Raw genomic sequence first — 18,112 nt, forward strand, 5'->3', positions numbered from 1 at the left:
CGCCGCCGTCTTTGCCTGATATTCTGACCAATCCTATCAGAACCCGTTTAATAATTTCTTTGTCAGTGTCCAAGTTTCACTGCCATATAATAGCACTGATTCGACAGTTGCAATGAACAACTTGGTTTTGATTATGAATAACAAAATCGTTAGGGCTTTACAGTATCTTATGAAACTCTACGTTCTGTGTCCAAATTCCGTCGAAGACAACCATACCTTTCTTTATCTTGCTTTACCTTGTAAAGACAACTTTACCTTACTTAAACTTTACATTACCTTAAAGACAACTTTACTTTACTTTATCTTGCCTGTGGGTCGAACGGACACGTAGAGATGTTCTCATGGGATCGCTTTTAGATAATTGTCTTTCTTCCCATACTGGAGTTGATAAAATGTAGCAACGGAATTGATGTAATCGACGAACCACCTTCCCCTTAAAACTGCTACTTTGTGCCTAAACGAAACACTATTATCAGCACTTTTGCTTTTCTCTCTTTCAGAGTTGATAAGTAAAGAAATAGTCTGGAGACTTAGATTAGCGGAATTGTTAGAATGTCAGACGAGATATCTTGTGATGTCGGTTTTGGTTCTTTGCGTTCTGAGTTCACATTTCGCCTAGGTGTGATAGAAGGGGAGCAGTTGATTCAAACAATTGGCTAGTATGAGACATAACCTTACAACCAACAGCTGCAATGAAATGTTGAGTCTTCATCAAGCCGTAGATCGCACGGCTGAATAGGATCGTTAGCGTGCCGAATAAAATACTTAGCAGCATTTCTTCTGGATCTTTACGTTCTGAGTTCAGATCCCACCGAAATCAAGTTTGACCCTCATCTTTCAGTGGTCAATAAAATAAAGAACTAATCAAGTGCAGGGGTCGATATTATCCAGTCCCCTCGCCTCAAAATTACCTGACTTGTGCCAAAATTTGAAACACTTATTAACTGTTACGGCACTGAAAACTGAGTCTTTGAATTCTTTTGTGCCACATTTCAGGCAATATCGTCAGTTAAGTCCTCAACCGGATTTTCTTTAACAATTGTGATTTACTGTGTGGGGCACTGAAAACTGAGTCTTTGAATTCTTTTGTGCCACATTTCAGGCAATATCGTCAGTTAAGTCCTCAACCGGATTTTCTTTAACAATTGTGATTTACTGTGTGGGGCACTGAAAACTGAGTCTTTGAATTCTTTTGTGCCACATTTCAGGCAATATCGTCAGTTAAGTCCTCAACCGGATTTTCTTTAACAATTGTGATTTACTGTGTGGTTGGTCTTGATCGAAGATGTTTCAACTGTGAACATGCTGTCTTTTTATGGGTGCCTTACGGTTACACTGCCGAGTGTGTCCTTTATCAAGTCAGTAGCATGTGAATTAAGTTAGATTGGGATACTTTATCTTGCCTTTGGGTCGAATGGACACGCAGAGATGTTCTCACGGGATCGCTTCTAGATAACTGTCTTTAGGTCTTGTAGAGCAAAATAAGACAATTTCTTCGTATGAATATTTCAAATGAGAAAAGTCAACTAACAGGTACCTGTAGTTTCCTGAAAATAATTCTGTCGACTACATTTCACCTCAACCCATGAAACGTGCGTTTGGGTCTACTGTAACGAAATCAATAATATAATGTAGTTCGGAAATAAAACGTTAGGCTGCTTAATTTTATCCCTCTTGATTTCAAGTTCAAAATTCTGCTTGAACTATCCTTCAGCTGTCAATAAAATAATGAAGTGCAGAGAGGTGTACTGTTGCACAATGCAATCATAGGTCTCAAAAAGAACAGCGACGATGAAACGCCTGTCAGACTCAGCTGAGACATGCTCAATGTGCTTATGGACAAAGAGAAACGATATCTGGAGCTGAAATAGAATACTCTAAGCCGTTAAACAGAGGAAAATAGAAGGAAAACTCAGATTTAAATAGATCCACAGTGCAAATTCTCTCGGTGGTCTTCGTGGCCGAACGGTAAGCACAACAGCACAAGGAAATAAGATCACCCGAAAGTAAAGGCAGCATTTCAAATGCACGGCTCCCTTAGAGTGTCAGGAAGTAACAGACCGAAACACTTGCTTGACAGGAGTTTTCCCTCTGAAAATTTCTCCTGTTGTCTGCTTGTTACATATCGAGTTCCCACTTACTACTGGTATGGTGGTTAGTTGTTTGACAATGCTCTTCAACAAACAAACCTGAGCTCAGTATAGTTGTTTAACCGTAAAATTGACCTCATTGAGCAAACTTATAAAGTAAAGCCACTCTAACGGTGACCATCTCGCCTTTTCTTCAAGTATTTTATGCTGAGCACTATTGTATCCAACTTGTTAAAACACACACCATGCGATTTTTGTCCCGATTTTCTATACTCGGAGTTCAAATTTCACCGAGATCAACTTTACTTTTCATCCTTTCGGGATTGACAAAAAAGTACCGCTCGAAGACGAAGCATTGTTGGAACTGTACGAGGGTGGGGCCAAGTGTACTTTGCTTCTTTACGTTTGAGACGACATTGGTGCCAAGCTGTATCTGCCCAAGTTGGCAGTCATTTTCTTGGATAACATCGATAATACAGAGATGTGGAGACTTGCATGCATGGACAACGGTCTTTCTTCTACAAAAAAAAAAAAAAAAGAAAAGATAAAAATAATGAAAACAATGCCCAGGCCTGTATATACAAAGAGATATATGGTCAACTCTGAACGGCTGAGACTGTCTCCCATCCTCTGCATACATAGGCATCTTCGTCTATATCAAATAACAAAGAACAAACCAGTTGCTTGACAGCCAATGATTCATTCATCAACACTCTACGACCATTAGCGTCCCAAATAGATTGTTTCCTCTAATCAAAGGATGTACAATTCTACTGTATCTTATCAATTTCTCTCCTGTCAACATTTGCTTGAAGATAGACTCTGTCCGAAACGTTGAATTTTCCACTCCCCACCGCAAGTTCATCTTGCCAATGCAGACTAACACTTGTCTCTTTGGAGCTTGTTTGATTACACACATCTACTACTACTACTACTACTACTACTACTACTACTACTACTACTACTACTACTACTACTACTACTACTACTACTGTCTTCGGACACGCTAGTTGCATAACCCTTCTAATCAGGTTCGCTTTATACCCATGAGTTTCTCTCCTCTTCTCATCCTTACTGTACTTCTTTCACAAGAGCCCACTTTATACACTTTGCCCCAAATTTTAGGAATAAGTTCACTCTTAGAGTATCCCATGGTCACGAAGACTTCCCCTCTGACCCCACCATATTAATTTGTTTATATTATGTCTTCCGTTTTGGCGTCTGTTCATGTTATTATCTCTCCGTTAGTTGTGATACCAGAAGAAAAGTCGAGTTGGCATTAACTGTCCATGCTTCATGGGAGAAGAAAAGAGTAGTTTTAGCATTCATTTTTAGGATTCTGAAAAATATAGAATTCACTTCCCCCAAATTAAAACTTGCTTTACATTTTGTTCCCCATATCTTCTGTATACTTTCCCTTTTCTATGAGATATGAGTGAAGGCACGTGACCTAGTGGTTAGGGTGTTGCACTCACGACCTTACGAATGTGGTTCCGATTTCCAGACTGGATGGTGCGTTATGTTACTGAGCGAAACGCTTCCAGTCCACTCAGCTGTGAATGAATAACCCTGTGACGGACTGTCGTCCCATTCAGAGTAAATATGATCTCGGTCACTCATAGGCCATGGAAACCCAGTAATTGGTCTGATTAGTTTTAGAGCTCAAGACAGAACCAACGTAACAAATTATGAGGTATTGAGACATTTAATTCGAAAATGCGATAAAAATTAGTTATACTTTCTTTTGTTTGTTTCAGTCATTTGCCTGCGGCCATGCTGGAGCACCGCCTCGAGGTGGGTTTTTAGTCGAACAAATCGACCCCTGGACTTATTTTTAAAGCTTAGTACTTATTCTATCAGCCTCTGTTGCTGAATCGCTAATTTACGGGGGTGTGAACACACCAACACCTGTTGTCAAGCGGTGATGGGGGACAAACAAACAAACACACACACGCACCACACACACACACGCACACACACACACACACACACACACACACACACACACACACACACACACACCACACACACCACACACACCACACACACCACACACACGTGACGGGCTTCTTTCAGTTTCCATCTACCAAATCCACTCACGAGGCTTTGGTTGGCCTGGGGCTACAGTAGAAAACACTTGTGCAAGGTGCTACGCAGTTGGACTGAACCCAGAACCATGTGGCTGGGAAGCAAACTTCTTACTACACAGTCACGCCTGTGCCAACTGTATATTTTTTCTTTCTATGTCATCATACCAACAAGCGATTCCACTCTTAGTGACTTGCCTGACAGCATCATATCCTTTTCATGGAAGTTTCTTTGGTTTCCGATTGCCATTCATTAAGTATTTTATTTTTAGAAACCCCTGGCTGAGATTCGAACTCTACTTCTCAGATTTTCCTAGTTTACCGTCAAAGTTATTAACACGTAAACGAATACAGTTTGATCAATCAGCAATGGTTGAATTATGGCTTAAGCAGAAACTTCGGAAGATGGATTCTAGAATTTTCTGGGCTAACAGTTAATTAAAAATGCGAGAATTAGAGCAGAACTAAGCTAGGTTTATACGGATCATGTTGCTTTTACGGATCATGTGGCTTTTACAGATCATGTTGCTTTTACGGATCATGTATTTTTTTGGTAGTTTCTCGCCTCTCTCATCAATTCTCCTGGTTAATTCAAAAGACTTATTTCAGAATTTGCACAAGTCAGTCGTTTTTCTTGTCTGCTCTCTGAACTTGCTTATCCTTTCTTCTATTCACAGGTCTTAACTAGAAGTGTCATTCAACAAATATACATTACATGCAATGATTCATATGCCATGTAGCATTTACACAGTATTAATGTATTGAATGTTAGATATATGCGCACTTTAAGTGTATTCTATGAGATATGAACTGTGGGACGTGGATTGAAGCTGTCGTCCATGGGATACAAATGGGCTATAGGTGTAATCTGTGAGGTAAGGAACCTGTAATGTTGATTGTCAAGTGCAAAAACGTGAGGTAAGGACTCTTCTGCACTCTCCCGAAATGCCCAGATTCCATCCTCAAAGTATGAGCTGCAAGCCCTCGACTCCCAACTCCACAGGTAATTACATTGTTCTCCACCCATTCATCCGACAGTCTTCCGCCAATTCCTGATACTTGGCTCTGTTGCTGTCTTGAGTCTCTTATATCCTCTCCTACGGTTGCACAGTTAACTCCAGAAAGACTAACTAGCTGCCTTGTTACCCTGAAAACTAAGATGATGTAGACTGAGATATTGAAGGCAAGATGTGAAATATGGACTGAGATATATCTCAGTCCATATTTCACATCTTGACTTCAGTTGGAAGCAGGATGTGGATGCAAGTGGAGACTGCTTATACAGATAGATGTGAACTGCAAGTAAATAAAGAGAGGAAATATGTAATAATGTTGACTCACAAGAGCTCATCCGTCCTTTCACAGGACCTGCAGAGTGCCTACAGCACACCTCTTCACCTGGCAAGCCAGCCGGTTCAGTTGCTGGTCGCCCGACCATGCAACAAGTAGTATTGGGTTACATGATACTTGTAGCAGGGTTTTCCTACACACACATGTGTAACGGTAATTAGTTGTAACGATAAAGTTTTTGGTTCAAGTCGAGGGTCGCCAGTTGTAACGGTTTTAATTAACCAGTAAACATTATTATGAAATGTTGTGGCCAGCAGTTGTAACGGGAGAAATTGTTTACTGTAGGATGTGAATGATGGAACAATGCATGAAGTTGTAAGGAAGTATTTATTTACCGTTATGTTACAATACCTTGCCTCGACGAGCAGGTTATGTTAAATCCAAAAGCATGCGAAGTAAAGTTTGTGTTTGTGTCCTCTTCATTATTTAGTAGTAGTAATTACAGAGAGAGATAGAATGATGTTGTAAGAGAACAGAATTAGAGCTAGAGAGAATTGTTGGGTGTTGTCTGACTGTTGCTTTCTCCTTCTGACCAAGGTTCTAGCTGGTCAGCCAGACTTCGTTGTGCTGTCACCGACTGTGACTAACTCCGTTGAGTCGTCACAACTGTGACGAACTGATTTTTGCTTGGGATGTGCTGGCTTATATAACTATCCAAAAGGATAGATATATCATTAAGAACAATAGATTTAGTTGGTGGTCTTGTTATCTCTATTCTAGCTTTTTGTGAAGTAGAAAGGGTCAAGTGGTGAAGACATTATTTCGGCCTAGCTAAAGACATCTGGAAAATGTAAAACTGCTGTAAGAGAAAAACCATTGTTCCACCGTGGGAAAAAGTTCTGTTGCAGTGTTAATTTAAATTCGGCTATGATGGATCAAATCCACTTCATGCATGCAAGATTCACTACACATGCACACTCACACACTGAGATGGTAGATTCGTTAATGCGTGGACAATTTACAGGATGCGACAAAAACCCTTCCTACATTGCTGAAAAAAGCATGGTGTCCATCACCCAAGCCATGATAATAACAGAAAACACCTGGGTCCGCTACAAACCCCAACTCAAAGCCACAAAACATTAACTACATGAGGATAACCACCGGCCTAACTTTACTTGAGCTGCGCTAATGGCTGCATAAAATATGGGAGTTTTTTTCTGCCGCAACCGGCACCACGCTTTATTTCATTTCCAGCTCAGCCTTATTTACGTTCTATGTTGAAATACCGTCGAGGTTTCAACTTCACTTTTCCTCCTTCAAGGTTCGATAAAGGAAAGTATCTACCGATAACTGGTGTAGATTTGTGTCCATTTAGACCTATGCTACATTTAACTGGAAATATAATAGAAGAAATATAAGTCGGGTTTGTGGTTAGAGAGAAACAGCTAACAAACATAGGCGTAGGAGTGGCTGTGTGGTAAGTAGCTTGTTTACGAACCACATGGTTCCGGGTTCAGTCCCACTGTGTGGAACCTTGGGCCGACCAAAGCCTTGTGAGTGGATTTGGTAAACAGAAACTGAAAGAAGTCCGTCGTATATATGTATATATATATGTGTGTGTGTGTGTGTGTGTGTGTGTGTGTGTGTGTGTGTGTGTGTGTGTGTATGTTTGTGTGTCTGTGTTTGCCACTTGACAACCGATGCTGGTGTGTTTACGTCCCCGTAACTTAGCGGTTCGGCAAAAGATACCGATAGAATAAGTACTAGTCGATTTGCTCGACTAAAGGTGTTGCTCCAGCATGGCCACAGTCTAATGACTGAAACAAGTAAAAGAGTAAACAGTTGCGCGCGCGCGCACGCACGCACACACATATACCCACAGACACACACACACACGCACACACAGAAGCAGGTAAATGTAGCTATAATAATCCTTTCTACTATAGGCACAAGGCTTAAAACTTTAGGGGAGGGGGCTAGTCGATTTCATCGACCCCAGTGCTCCACTGGTACTCAGTTTATCGACCTCGAAGGATGGAAAGCAAAGTCGATCTAAACATAATTATAATAATGAACATAGAAGCATTTACACAGCGCAGACCAACAAATATATGCATATATGCATACATACACATACTTACGTGCATGCACATAGATACATGCATACACACATACATACATATACACATACATGCACCTATCTATCTATCTATCTATCTATCTATCTATCTATCTATCTATCTATCTATCTATCTATCTATCTATCTATCTATCTGCAGCCCTGTGTGGCTAATAAAGAAACATATCTATCTATCTATCTATCTATCTATCTATCTATCTATCTATCTATCTATCTATCTATCTATCTATCTATCTAAAGGGCGGGGTGGAGCTCTCCTTACCTGTTTGAAATCATTACATTGCAAATATTTCATCATCATTTTGTACAGTTGCATCATCCTCAGGAATAAAATATTGGTCAGCATAGTCGTTGTTATTGTAGTTGAGAGAATTTGAAACATGGTCAGGGGACAGGTATTTTTCTGTCAAGAAATTTTTCCTCAACTTTAACCCGATTGTAATTGGCGTTGCTAATAAAACATCAGGATAATTTTGGTGTTTGACTATCAATATTCTTTTCTCTGTTGGATTCCAAGTTAATTCCCCCCCCCCCCAAACTAATGTCTAATTTTGTCATTTCCAATTTCCAAAAACTGAGGCCTGGAATGGGGTAAAATGAGTAATGACTGATTTCATAAACTTCTTCAACTTACACAACGCGAAGGGAGACACTCCAGAATATTGTGAAGAAACTATAGAGAATATTTTGTCTAGAGTTTTCTTTAGTATTTCGTTGAGTTTTGTTGATTTCATACCATGTGTCATTTTCCCCTGACCCTCTTTCATTGCATTTTGATATTTAATATTTTGTTTTGTTTCGCATTTCTGATGTCTAAGGATAGATATTGAGTATGAGTTTGTTTTCTTGAGAACTGAAGCGGCATTTTTATATTATCTTGTCTTACTCGTTTTGCCCCAGCCAAATTTATCTTTTATTTACTCAAAGAGATCGGCGATAATTTTCTGAAATAGTGATCAGGATTACTCTTAACTCTTTTACTTGTTTCAGTCATTTGACTGCGGCCATGCTGGAGCACCGCCTTTAGTCGAGCAAATCAACCCCGGGACTTATTCTTTGTAAGCCTAGTACTTATTCTATCGGTCTCTTTTGCCGAACCGCTAAGTGACGGGGACGTAAACACACCAGTATCGGTTGTCAAGCAATGCTAGGGGGACAAACACAGACACACAAACATAAACACACACACTTATATATATATATACATATATATGACAGGCTTCTTTCAGTTTCCGTCTACCAAATCCACTCACAAGGCATTGGTCGGCCCGGGGCTATAGCAGAAGACACTTGCCCAAGATGCCACGCAGTGGGACTGAACCCGGAACCATGTGGTTGGTTAGCAAGCTACTTACCACACAGCCACTCCTGCGCCGATTATATTATAATGTTTTTAATGCATTTAGGGAAGACCATTTGCTTAGCAGATATAGTTTTTGTAAGATCGTGAACATTTCTAAAAAATACATTTTGTCTCAAAAGTCAGAAATGCAGTAAAAATACTTTATATTCTGCCCACTTCTCCATATATATAAGCACGTAAGATAAGAGTGTCTACGCAGTCTCTCGACTTGTTAGAAATAGTAACTATATTCCTTCAAACTACATATTACCGCATTAAAGAAGGACATGGCCAATTTAGTCTGGGATAAAACGAAAAGGTAGGATGGCCATGACTGGAACAACTTTTTATCACAGAGTTTGCTAGGTTGGCGCTGACCTCCTACTAAACGCAACATACAAACACACGCAGTCAAACACACACACGCACATACACAAAACAAACACACGCAGAAACACAACACAACATATGCACTACACGCACTCATGCACGCATATACTCATACACACACACGCACACACACACACACACACACACGCGCGCACACGCACACACACACGTACACACACACATACACTCAAACACGCGCACAAACACTCGGCCATACATATACTCAAACGCGGGCACACACACACGCGGGCACACACACACGCACACGCAACAATAACAGACGCAATAGCTAAAAAGACAGACGGAAAGAGACGGACGACTACGCTGTTAGAATTTGTGCTTCTCTTCAGCGTGAATCTCGAGAATATAGATTTAAATAATTCATTAAAGATAAGAAATCAGTGAATATAAAGTTCACCAAAAGCAACTGATAACATTGAACACAATAAATAATATAAAACTATCGTTATTAAATAATTTATTTATATATATTAATTTTTACACACTTACTGTCGCAGACGAGGTGGCCGAGTGGTTAAGGCGATGGACTGCTAATCCATTGGGGTCTCCCCGCGTGAGTTCGAATCTCATCCTCGTCGACTACCTTTTTTTTTTTTTTCTTTTTTTTTTCTTCCCTCTACTGTTATTAGTATTACTGCGATCATTGTTCTGTGGTCATGCTGGGGCAACGTTATTGAATTTTCTGTCAATAGATATTTTGTTGTTTGAAACTTGTTTTCTTCTTTCGATTATATTTTATATTGTGTTTTAAGTATTAAGTATCTGTTCCAACCACAAAAATTAATCTACACCATTACAAGTGGTGCCACCAAATACTGCTGACACTACTGTCACATCAGCGACAGCAGCAGTAGCAGTACCACCACCGCCACCACCACCACCACCACAACAACAACAACAACTACCTCCGCCAAGGCCCTCTCCTATCTCTGCCGCCGCCGTTGTTCTTGCTGCTGCTTGTTCTTCATATGGTCGCGAACAACTTACTGAAATGTAGAAATGAGACAACCCAGTGCATGGCATTGTTGTTGTTACTATTGTTGTATAGCCCAAGGTCAATTCTGAGAGAGCAAGTATAATGGCTGCAGTGAGTTGCGATCCGCACATTCATTGATCCCTCCATCTTCTCCATTTATTATTCCTTAGATGATCGTGGGGAGGGGTTAGAGTCTGCAGGCACGGTCTCCATTGGGTCCTATCAGAAGTAACCTATTTCTTTACTACCCACAAAGGGCAAAACACAGAGAGGAGAAACAAGGACAGACAAACGGATTAAGTCGATTATATCGACTCCAGTGCGTAACTGGTACTTATTTCATCGACACCGAAAGGATGAAAGGTAAAGTCAACCTCGGCGGAATTTGAACTCAGAACGTAGCGGCAGACGAAATACCTATTTCTTTATTACCCACAAGGGGCTAAACACAGAGGGGACAAACAAGGACAGACATAGGTATTAAGTCGATTACATCGACCCCAGTGCGTAACTGGTACTTTGTTTATCGACTCCGAAAGGATGAAAGGCAAAGTCGACCTCGGCGGAATTTGAACTCACAACGTAATGCAGACGAAATACCGCTAAGCATTTCGCCCGGTGTGCTAACGATTCTGCCAGCTCGCCGCCTTGCTATTGTTGTATAGCCCAAGGTCAATTCTGAGAGAGCAAGTATAATGGCTGCAGTGAGTTGCGATCCACATATTCATTGATTCCTCCATCTTCTCCATTTATTATTCCTTAGATGATCGTTGGGATGGGTTAGAGTATGCAGTCACCGTCTCCATTGGGTCCTAATCAGAAATAACCGTCATTAGACTATCCAGTTGGATTCCCAAGCACGACCAACTGAGACAATGGATACCATACAATCATTTCGTTCTTCGTCTAGCCCAGGGATTCTCAACCCCTTTTGCTTATGGACCCCTTTGATTACTATTTTAATTCTGGTGGACCCCCCATAATCATTCAATGTTTAAAAACTAGATTTATAGAAACTTTTCAGATTCCTATTTTGTTTTTCAGACAATAATTTGTGTAGGCTGAACCATGTAAAATGTTAGAGAAAGAAACCTAGCTGTTTCTTGCAATACGTAACAATACATACATCTAAAGCAAATTGTTTTTATGGGTCCTTAAAATACTACTATGGATCACCAATTTACTGTTTTGCGGTGTGGACCCTCAAAACTCGTATATGGACTCTCAAAGACCATATGGTCCCCAGTTGAGAACCACTGGTCTAGCCCTAGGTCTCTTTGCCGGATGGCTCGGACTGAAGAATCCGTCTTGTGATTCTGTAACAGGATACTTTTTTTTTTACATTAATAGGAAAAGTGTTCAGGCAATACAATTAATAGAAACGATAATATGAAACGGCGTAATATGACACGGAGGGAAAGTCTCGGTTAGCAACTCAACACGGTGGCCAGTCTTTTTATATACCAAGTAAATATTCAGGTTAAATAAAAGAATCGAGCTAATAAACCAATACTTTCAACCTACATTTACTTCCATCAAGATATAGCCCAGAATGTTTATCCCCTAGTCTAAAGAAGACCCATCTCATCTACCAAGATCTAATCTAACCGTAGTTTACTTCTTAGAAGTAACACTCGATTTAGGCACAGCTCATACAGGCCATACTGTAAACCAATCAAAAATGTGCCTACTTCAATATAACTCCCTGCCACTCGCCTACAGTGTTTAAAAATCTATTAACTCTTTAGCGTTCAGATTATTCTGTCAAAAGTAATGCAATTACATGTATTAAATTGTTTCCAGTTTAGCAAGCATTAACCACTAGCTTCGAGATTTCGACGATGTGATTGTTTATTTTAAGAATGACATTGTAGGATATGTATGAGAGTCCGGATCTGGCTGATTTGAACATAAAACAGGTAGAATATTTTGACCGGTTATGGCCGGTTTAAATGCTAAAGGGTGTCAGTGAGAATATCTTGAATCTGTCTTCCAATAAAGATGTCTTCGCTGTAGCGGTCTCCTACTATAACGAGGCTCTGACAACCAGTACATTTAAAGATCGCATTACTTACATGCCCGACCTAATACCCACATGCCCGACCCTAATACCCAAGAGAAAGCACAGATGTAAAGTTGGTAAAGATATATAACGATGTGATAATTAGAAGCATGTGTAACGATCTTAGTGTGAATATATCTTCTTCTCTTGTACTTTCGGGGTACAAGAGGCAATCACTATTCGTTGCTTTAATAATCCAGAATCCTACCCGTCAGAAACAAACAAGACGCAAACGTAAAATATATATAACTACTTTATTCTCTAATGTGGTAACAGTAACAATAAGTGGTTATCTGATATCCTTGGTTCTGGGCGCGCAAGGCTGAAAGTTAATGGATTGTAATATTTACAATGTTCAGCCGCTAAAAACAGAACGGGTTAAAGATGGCGTCCGGAACAGGGAAGATGTGGTCGGCAACAATTTGGTTAAAGGCCTTTTGGTAAGGTGCTGCTAGAATCAAGTTCGGACGGAGGAAAAATATACGTGACCGTCGCCTTCAGTCGCTGCTGTCTCAAGTCCTGCTTGCTGGACGCTGGTGGTCAACGTCTTACGATCCCCTTGCCTCGGCTAACTGCTACGTAGGCAAAAGGGTTCTTCTTCCGGTGGTGAAAGCACCAACCCCGCACGCGCGAAATACAAATGGACGGTGCGCGAGCGCGCGCCGTTGTATAGGATCACTACAGAGCTCCACCCCAGTGCGTAAGCACGACACAAAATTCCCTGTAGTGACTATAAAACTCAAGGTGGATACCAGATAACCAAATAGCACACAATATAATAAAATGGCAAAATTTACATCATACACAAGAAATTTACTAAAGGAAAAAATACTCAAAATGAGCAAAATTCAAAAGTGCATGCATGAAAGTGGATACGTCACAAAGTATAGAGCCTTCCGCTAAAGGAGCGGAGGGAAAGCAAAACTCACAGTTAATGAACCTAGGCGAAATTAAAATCCAACTTCTCTAAAGGTGGTTGATCCTGCGAAATAGCAGTTAAGTCAATTGCTGCAGGAGAGGAAATGGAATCGACAGATAGATCGCTAGTAACACAAAAGGCAAAAGTGCAAGCATGCTGGTGTGATGCGCGACACAGATAAGTCTCTCTGTTAATTACGTGACCAACAGGGGTCTAACAGGGAGAAATTACGCCTATACATGGCGCAGCGCATGTGAACATCCGACATTCTATGAGTCGGGAAAAGAATTAAGCTAACGCAAACGTGTTGCAAAAACAAGGCAATACACGTGCGAAGCAAAGGCGCATGAAATGCAATAGTGCTTGCCAGACCGAAAAACAGCAATGAATATGCCAGTGGTTAAGCGACTATATGCCTCGTTCGTACAGGAACAAAAGTATGACATGCTGACGCGCTATAATGGACAAACAACCCTCTCTATGTATACGTGACCCCTAGGGTCTATAGAAATGAGGTGTGTCCAAAAAGGCATATTTAGCATGGAAAAAACAAGCGAGAAAGCATGTGTGACGTATGTATGTGAGAGAGATAGCATTTATGTGTGTATACGTGTGTGCGACAAAAATACATACAAGGTGAATGCGAGCAAAATATAAAAAAAATACAGCGCATAGAAAAATGTCTCTCATGGCTATCCCAGACAATGGAGTTAATTTACCAGTCTCTAATAGCCTGATGCACAATAGCAGTTCGTTCTGTAACAGAATGTTGAAATCACAAATGCAGATGCCGGTTGAACACAATGTGTAGCGGTTGTAGCTTCGATGCTGTGACATGTTAAATCGTTACAGAAGAATCTCGCAGATAGACGGTGCTGTTAATCCTTGGTGTGCATATGCACAAACAGCGTGCACGCTAAAGTTCCGCGAGTTGCTATGTACATCTTGTGGAGGTCGACGGTGTTGAAAGGCGACGGTGGTGGTGGAAGGCGACTGTAGTGGACTTGAGACAACATTGTTCTTAGTGGTGATGGCGACGAAGATAACGACGACGTGAAGTAGAAAGACGACGATGGCGATGACGAAGGTGGAGAAAAGGCATCGTTGATATGATGGAGTTCGTCATCATGGCTGTAGAATAAGAAAGAGGCTCCTTCTACAACTGTTTGTGGTGGCCGGAAACAAATCGTCGAAAGATGATGACTGCGTAGAGTTAAATCGTGTTCCGACTTCGCAGAAAAACTGGATTTTTTTTGTTGTTCAGTGATCTCTGGTTTTAGACCAGAATCACGTCGGGGTCACCACTGTAACGAACTTTAGTGTGAGTGAATCTTCTCTTGTACTTTCGGGGTACAAGAAAGCAATCACTAGCCGTTGTATAGATAATCCAGAATCCTACCCGTCAGAAACAAACAAGACGCAAACGTAAAATATATATAACTACTTTATTCTCTAATGTGGTAACAGTAACAATAAGTGGTTATCTGATATCCTTGGTTCTGGGCGCGCAAGGCTGAAAGTTAATGGATTGTAATATTTACAATGTTCAGCCGCTAAAAACAGAACGGGTTAAAGATGGCGTCCGGAACAGGGAAGATGTGGTCGGCAACAATTTGGTTAAAGGCCTTTTGGTAAGGTGCTGCTAGAATCAAGTTCGGACGGAGGAAAAATATACGTGACCGTCGCCTTCAGTCGCTGCTGTCTCAAGTCCTGCTTGCTGGACGCTGGTGGTCAACGTCTTACGATCCCCTTGCCTCGGCTAACTGCTACGTAGGCAAAAGGGTTCTTCTTCCGGTGGTGAAAGCACCAACCCGCACGCGCGAAATACAAATGGACGGTGCGCGAGCACGCGCCGTTGTACAGGATCACTACACATGTAAATTGGTGACGTAGATCCCTTCTGGTAATTTCTTACTGTGCATCCATTGACTGAGAAGCATTAGAGAACGTGACATATCAAACTACTGATGTGACACATCAAACTACTAATGATCCATCAAGTGTAGAAGAGGTGTTGGTTCTTCCTACAACTACGTGAATCTCACTAAACTATGAGAGCCTGCGACGGTCATGTGCATTCCTTCTCCTCTTCCTTCTTCTCCTAATGACAAACCTACCATTAACTTCTTAGTAAAACAGCTGATGCATGTGGCTTATTGCTATAATATTTTTTTAAACTGTAGACCACTAAATATTGGCTTTGAATTTTGGCACAAGGCCAGTAATTTCAGGAGAGAGGATAAGTCGATTACATTAACTTCAGTGTTCAACTAGTACTTATTTTATCATCTCCGAAAGGATGAAAGGCGAAGTCAACCTCGGCGGAATTTGAACTCAGAACGTAAAGACGTACAAAATGTCAGTAAGCATTTTGCCCGGCGCAGTAACGATAGCCAATCAAAAACTGACATCAAGCTTGCAATATATTAGTATATAAAGTTTAGAGGAAAAAACCCGGCTTAAATGTTTACCTAGTGAACAGGGTGTAATATCTAGAAATAGATCACTTTAAATCACTAGAAACTGGAGTAGAAGATGGTATTCCTCAGGACTCAGTAATTTGACACCTATTTCCAATATACTTAACCTGATATACATATGTAAAGAATCATCAATGTGGAAAATATACAGTGTAAAATGTAAGCAATGTAAAAGGTTACCATTGTAAATGTGCTTTTGAGAAGCACATATAAATGAATATCAGAGGGCATGTTTATAAACGAAACATTGCAACTTTATTTGAATGGTAATGAGAGCTGACAAGTGATGGGCGAAACGGGCGTATATGTAGGAGTCAGAGGAGAGCGATAAAACTTACGATTGAACAAATGATTTAGCTGTAAGCCGTAAAAAGCTAGCAGAGACGGAAATAAACCACTCATGATGTATGTAGCGTTGTGTAGATAAAGACTAACTGAAAAGGTACTCGCAAGGTGGAGTTGACAAAAACGTAATAGGATGACCATGATCTGGTCAGTATTGAGAGCTTAATTTGATTCAGTAGCTTGCGGCGCTGAGATGGTAAGAAATACTAAAAGGCAGGTTCCATTATAGAGAAGCAATGTGGTCCGTGTCGAGTCCAACCGTTGATTGTCAGAAAATCGCGCGCCAACCGAGAGGGCGGATAACTGCCTTTTGGTATCCCTACACGCCCAGCTCTGATTGGTCGAAGTTGCCATAACACGACTGTGCTATTGCACAACAACACCAATGGCTTCCCTGACTCCTACACATACAATTATATGAGTTTATTTTTCTTAGCACTGTTTTCTGAGTCCATATCCTACCAAAGTAAACGTTTTGCACTTTTTGTCCTTCTGAGTCGATAAAGTGCCATTCCAAGGTGGAAAACTCGTGGAACGGAATCATTAGCGCGTTGGATGGGTTGCCTCGCGGTATTTGTCCCGCTCCTTTGTGTTTTGAGTTCAAATACCGCTGTGACCAACATAGGGGATAAGGGAGGCCAGCGCCTATAAACCTTTATATTTTAGAGCTTCGGATGGGGATGGAGGAAGAGAAGAAGCTGTCTTCAAACTGGAGATCTGGCCCGAACGCTTGCAACAGAATAAACAGCAAAGAATGTTACCCCTCCATGGACCAGGAGGTTGTGTTAAACTGGATAATACAACTCGGAACAGATAGAGAGGAATTGACAGAGATGTTAGAATATCGGACAATCGGACAGAATGCCTTCTGGTAGTTATTCCGGCTTCTTGCACTCTGAGTTCATATGTCACTGAGGTCAACTTTGCTTTTCATCTTTTTGGGGTCGATAAATATAACTGCAACTTAAGGTAGCAAACTGGTGGAATCGTTAGCACAATGAATGAAATACCTTGCAGTATTTGTTCTTGTTCTTTGAGTTCTGTGTTCAAATTCAGCTGTGGACTACTTAAGTAGTAGACTTAATCCGTCAACCAGTCTAATCGTACCATCTTGGGTCATTGGGTGCCTGTAGCGGAGTCCACTCTGCTGCAAGCATTCGGGTTAGGCCATCGGTTTAAAGATACTTTCCTCCCTCTCACCCATTAATTTCAGACGTCCTGTAAAAGAGTATAAACATTCCTCTTGACTAATCATCCTGAAAGATTGCGTTTCCCTCAGGAAACAGTTCTGCAACCATAGGATGAATTTGATCAGATAAAATGCTTAAATAATTTTGACAATTCTGCCCAAGACATGGTACGATGGTATCCCCACAACTCCATCAAGGAGTTAAATAAAGACCCATGCTACCCCATAGTAACTTTGCTTCACATCTATTCAGAGTTGTTAAAATATAATACCAGTCCAGGGCAGTGGCTTGGTACCGGACGAAATAGCTGGCGATATATATATATGCATACACTACGACTTCAGAAAAAATATTTTCGAGGTAAAATATACACAATTTAAATGTGAACATATTAATTCACATTCTGTATATATTTGATAACGTAACATGTAATTCACACTCGGGAAAATGTATTTCTGTAAAATGTTAGAAGTTGGGGTGGGGGTGAAATTTCCGAGGGTTCCATTCCACCCCACCTCGTTTTCTGGACCCAACAAAGGTTTTGTGGCATTTTAGGAGGTCACTGTAATTCATTAAACGAAAAAAAAAAAAAAATTCCAATGATTCCGGGATAGCGGGGTGGGTCCGTTTCCCTTCCCTCTTTTTTTCCGAACAAAAATAAAGGGTTTCCAGCATATTAGGAGGTCAGAGTACTTGATTCCACGCAAAAAAATCCGAGATTTTTTTTTCTTACTAAAAATCGTGCGGGCGAAAGTATCAAGATCTACCGAAATTTCT

At 40.8% G+C, this 18,112-nt stretch overlaps 1 non-coding gene across 1 annotated transcript; it reads left to right on the top strand.

Moving 5' to 3' along the window:
• Positions 1-9,859: 9,859 nt before the first annotated feature.
• On the top strand, positions 9,860-9,941 carry Trnas-gcu. The gene has a single exon. It is a non-coding gene; the product is annotated as a tRNA-Ser (tRNA).
• The last annotated feature ends 8,171 nt before the right edge of the window (positions 9,942-18,112 follow it).

Source organism: Octopus sinensis, linkage group LG10 (genome assembly GCF_006345805.1).
Source record: "Octopus sinensis linkage group LG10, ASM634580v1, whole genome shotgun sequence".
Lineage (NCBI taxonomy): Eukaryota > Metazoa > Mollusca > Cephalopoda > Octopoda > Octopodidae > Octopus > Octopus sinensis.